Here is a 6,000-nt window from a genome sequence, read left to right on the forward strand (position 1 = left end):
TGTGAAAAGGCCTTGTTTGCATTAAAAACGTCGATCAGCAAGCAACTCATTGATCACGTTTGTGATGTTAAATTGCCAAAAGAAGTATGAGACACCCATGAAGACCTTTTCGTGAAAAAGGATACAACAAGATTGCAGTTTCTAAAAAACGAACTAGCTGTCTTCATTATAAGTCTATTTTTGAATATTTCTTAAAAGTTAAGAATGTGTGTGCTAAAATTTCAAAGTTAGATGAGAAAATTGAGGAACCACGATTGAAGAGATATCTCATTCGAGGAATTATAAAAGAATATATGTTGTTCATCACATCGATGCAAGGGTAGGCAAATCAGCCAAACATTGTCGAGTTTGAAAATTTGCTGAGTAATCAAAAAGGCCTTGGCAAAATAGATAGGTAAAACCACCATAGCAGAAATCAATGAAGTTCTCTATAAAAGAGAAAGGACAAAACCGAAATGGTCTTACCAATAACAACATAAATGGTTCGTCTATCAAACAAAAAAAAAGTGTTACTGATGTGGGAAACTCGGCCATATCAAGAAAGATTGTTATGTGAAGCTGAAAAATGGGAACTTAAGCATTGAAAGAAATAGAAAGCAAGATTCTTCGACTACAGAATGAAAGACATGTTTTTCGAATGAGGTGGTTAAAAGAAGTGTCGATGAAAATACGTTAATTGACTACCCCAATGATTTAATCTTCGACTCTGACTGCACTCACCCTCTTATTGAAGATGACTCATTACTTTCCAATGCTCACCATCATGATAGGATAAAGGTGGTTGTCATGGTAGATAATTTAGTTCACCCAATGGAAAAGGAAGGTAGTGTCAATGTTAAGGTAACCCATTCTGAAAATAACAGCAATGTTGTCTTGAAAAGTGTTTATCATGTTCCTGGAGTTTAGGAAAATTTAATTACAGTTTCACAAATTACAGATTCAAGAAAGCATGTTCTTTTAGGACCTAATGAAGTGAACGTGCTAGGAAATGTGAAGGCAATTATTAGTGATGTCATCTACATCGTAAATAGAAAACCTAACTTGTTTGTATTGTCTACACCTGAAGCTTATGCAAAAAAGACTAGTCGAAACAATAATACACCTGTTTGGCATGCAAAATTAGGCTATGCTAGATATTAGTAGATGAAGGAAATCAAGTATAAGTAGATGATTTTATGGCGTTCCAATTCTGAAAAGCATACCTCTAGACTTAGTTTGTCAAAGATGTCAGTTTGACAAATCCCAACACTTGCCTTTCAAGAGATTGCAGAACCAAAGATCAAGACCTCTTAAATTGGTTCATTTGGACTCAATAGGACCAACCAGAACACCAAGTTACAGCAATTATCGCTACATGATCTTTGTTGATGATTTTTCCAAGTTTGCTTGGGTGTATTTTCTGAAGCAAAAGAATGAGGCCTTCAACAAGTTTCTTAACTTCAAGAAGCAAGTTGAGAAGGAACTTAATGCTAAGATCAAGTGCTGAAGAACAGACAATGGGCTTGAGTACATGGAATAGACTCTTTCAAGTTTTATGAAAACAATGGGATTCAAGATGGATAACATGTCAAAAAACTCTTTAGCAAAATAAGGTTGCTAAAAGGAAACTTATGCATCTCTCAAAGACAAGTTTGTCATGGATACATGATAAAAATCTTCCTCGACAATTGTCGGCTAAAGCTATGAAGTGCTCATGTCATGTAGTGAATCGTTTACCACCGTAGCAAGGTAACCAATCTCTGTTTGAGTTTTTTTATGATAAGAAGCCAAATGTCAGTTACTTGCAAGTTTTTTGTTCTGTTTATTATGTTCATATTCCAAAAAATGACAGAACAAAACTAGATCCAAAAGCAAAAATGTGTATTTTTGTTGGTTTTGATCAGCATTGAAAAGGTTGGAGGTGCATGGATCCAGAAACCAAGAAGTTCACTACCTCTCGAGATGTGGTCTTTGATGAAGTTTCACTTTACTACAGAACTTTAGAAAAGACTGAGTCAAACGTCAAAGTTGATGACGTTGCGAAACTAAAACCAAGCCTACATGATGACTTTCTCAATTATAAAGAGTTCGAAGAGTCTACAGAAAAGGGGAACAGCGAAAAAAAAGCTACAACAATAAATCAGAAAGCCAACAACAGGTATAAGAAAAGAGATGATTAGATTTTCCCATCACCAAGATGATCTAGCCGAGAAAGAACACAACCGACTTGGGTAAAAGACTATTAATCCTAGCAAAGGAGTCCACTATAACCTAATGCTTTTTTGTAGGTCCAATTGGCTCTCGTGAACCTTCATACTTTAAAGAAGCTAGAGAGCACCCAAGATGGGAAGTAGTAATGCGAAAGGAAATTTCAGCACTCATGAAAAACAATAATTGGTGGTGCTTAAGCCTAAGGATATTGAACCAGCAACATACAAATGGGTTTACAAGTTGAAGAAGAAAGTGGATGGATCGTTGGATTGATACAAAGCACAGTTGGTTGCTTAAGGTTTCTCACAACACTATGGACTGGATTATGAAGAGACTTTTAGTCCAAGATGACATCAATTAGAACTCTCATTTCCTTGGTTGCCCGTAAGGAGTGGAATTTGTAGTAACTTGAGGTCAAAAATGCGTTTCTCTATGGATAATTAGATAGAGAAGTGTTTATGAATTGACCACACGATTTTGTCTCTAAGGAATTTCCTCACCATGTTTGCCGACTTAAGAAAGCTCTATACGACCTCAAGCAAGCTCCACGTGCATGGTATGGAAAAATCTCTAAATACTTAATTTTTTTTGTGGATTCAAGGTTTTTGATTCCAACTCAAATATGTTTGTCAAGAAAATTTTGGGGATGCATTATTACTGGAGACAATTATGTTGAAATCAAGACTTTATGTGATGACTTAGCGATTCGAATTGAGATGAAGAACCTAGGAAAAGTTGGATATTTTCTTGGATTGAAGATTGAAGAAATGGAAGGTGGTTTCTTCTTATCTCAAAAAAGAAATGGTCAAACCTTATTGGAACATTTTTCAATGAAACAATCAAAGCCAAAAGGGACATTTGTGGAACCATATATCTAGTTCAAAAAAGATGAAGGAAAATCAATGGTGGACATGTACAAGTTTCGCCAACTTGTTAGTAGTTTGATTTATTTAGCTATAACAAGACCAGATTTGTCATTTTCTGTAGGTGTTATCTCTTAGTTAATAAAATGTCCTCAAGTCCCTCATCTTCACGCCGGAAAAATAATTTTAAGATATGTGAAAAACACTCTTGAGTTTGGGTTACTATACATAAAGAATGAAAACTTTATGTTAAGTGGCTTCGTGGATTTTGATTGGCCAAGTAATGTCGAAGATAGAAGATCAACAACTGGCTACTATTTTTGATATGGGATCAACTACAATTTCGCGGTGTAGCAAGAAGTAAGCAAACATTGCTTTGTCTAGTACCGAAGCAAAGTATAGTGCTGCAACAATGGCAGTAACAGGAGTTTGGTTGAAATAATTGATAACTGACATTTAAAGAATGTTGAGTATCCCATTACCTTAAGGTGTGACAATTAATTTGTCATAACGTATAAATTCATAGATTTATTGCTAAATATGAATTAAAAGAGTCATCAACAATTTTATTTTGTTTAGGTGCGGTTGGTTACCTAATTGAGTTTATTCCATTTTAAAAGAAAATCTTAAACTTCACTTAGGTATCTTTAGATAGTAGATTCTAATTTATTAAATCAATTTTAGATTTGGGAATGCAGTTACACATGAAAAAAAGTATAATATTCTACAATGTCTATCCAAAAGATGGTATCAGTTTGATTTCACGTTATCCAAGCTTTAAAATATTTTTATAATTTAACCAAATAATTTAATTACTCCAATAATTTGGTAGTAATTTAAGATAATTTCTTTACTTCATTAGCATTCAAGGAGATTAGTATTTCACTCTAAAGAGACTCGTTCATCGGATTCATTAAAAAAAAAATTTTATGACAACAATTTATTTTCAAAAATATTTTTTAATATGTTGCTAAAATTTTCTGTCAAAGATTATCCTCCAATATATTAGCAAGATTGGCGAAAACAATTTATTTTCAAAAATATTTTTTAATATGTTGATAAGATTTTTCATAAAAAATTATCCTCCAATATGTTGGTATAATTTAAAAATATTTTTTTAGAAAAATAATTCATTAAGTCCTTTAATAATTTGATAAAACTTAATTCAATATTTAAATTCTCCAATAGTTTAATAGGATTAAAAAAATATTTTTTAAAAAAATTTAATTTAAAAAAATAAATTAAAATAAACAAAAATTATCATGCAAATAATATAATACAATAATAATATAATGTATCATGCACTAATAATAAACATCATACAATAATATTAATTATCATGCAATTAAATATAATCATACAATTATACAAAATATATTAATACATCATATAATAAATATGAAAACGTGCAATTAGATATAAAAAAAATGCAAATATATTAAACTCATGTTAAAATAAATACTAAAAAAATAAATTCATAAAAAAAATCATGCAAATATAAACTATTTTTTTGCTTTTTCTTTTCTCACCTCATTAATTTAAACAACATATAATATATAAAAAAAAACTGGAAAATAAAAAAGTCAAACCAAAAAATAAACAAAAAAAAGAAAAAGACAAACCTACAAAATGGGTGGATCATTAATCAGATCTACGCATAGGTCAACCGCATCAATACGTAAGTCCAAGCTTCTCCAAAACGATTGCCATATTACTCTTGTATAAAAAGCAAAGTTTTGGTTATTTTCTCAGATTGCCTCAGTCTCTTTTTCTCTCTAATTGATTTTCTTCTACCTTTTCTTTAAGAACTCAACCTGAAAGATCAACCTCCCTTCAGTTTCTATCCAAATATACACATTCTAGCGTTTGGAAATTCAACTAATCTCCAGTAACTTTAAACTTTACCAGAAAAACCAATAAACCCAGAAAATGACCACCGTGGACCCTTTGACCACTGTAAAAACCACCAGGAAATTCAAATGCCCAAACAAAAAATTCAATCAAAAGCCAATAAAAACCTAAAAGACCCAAATTTCAAATCCAACCCAGAAAAAACCTAAAATTCATTCAAAACTTCAAAATTTCCCAGCAAATTTTCATAAATTCAAATATGAATTCCAAAAACCCAACAATCAAATCCAACAACTTTAAGACTTCCAAACCCAGAAATCAAAACATCAAACTCAAAAAATCCATTAAGAACCCAAAATAGAAAATCTCAACACGAACTCCTGGATTCCAAACAAATCCCAAGAAACCTCAAACTCAAAATAATACCCAAAATTCTTTAGAAAATCAACCTAGAATTGAGACTAGAAAATCACAATCTAGAATCTAGAAATCAAAATTAAAAGTTTCTAGAACATAAAACTAAATCCTTGAAAATTTTGATTGCTTGAAATGTTTAGTTATGTCCCGTTTGTGTTTGTCTTTTCTTTGTGGTTGATTCTATTCTTATAGGGATTGAATACCTCTCAAGTTTGGAACCTAAATCAATTCAATCAAATTTTTTGTGATTTGATTCTGAAATGTGTGGTTTGGTTTGATTGAATACCAGAATAAATCTATAGTTTCCCGTTTCTGATTTTTCCTTTTTTTTTAATGCCAAATACATAACAAAATTAAATGAAAACTAAATCTAAAAAAATCAAAATTAAAATAAAAATTAAGAAAAAAATTTTGGCTTTTATTGTATTGTGTCCAACACTTCTTAGTCGGGTCCATTTTATAATCGAATGCCCATTTTCGATTCTCAAAAAATTTTCAAATAAAATAGAGTCTCTACACAAAGTGTAATCAAGTTAGCATCAAATCTAGTATTTCATGTTCAAACAAAGCCCATAGAGGTTTAACATATTATTTCATTCAAGAGAAAGTTCCTGAACAAGAGTCTGAGTAGAAAAATATTGGAACAAGTGATCGATGTCTTCACCAAAGCACTTACAAA

The sequence above is a fragment of the Durio zibethinus genome, chromosome 25 (assembly GCF_047325235.1).
Source record: "Durio zibethinus cultivar Kanyao isolate XHJ-2024 chromosome 25, ASM4732523v1, whole genome shotgun sequence".
Taxonomy (NCBI): domain Eukaryota; kingdom Viridiplantae; phylum Streptophyta; class Magnoliopsida; order Malvales; family Malvaceae; genus Durio; species Durio zibethinus.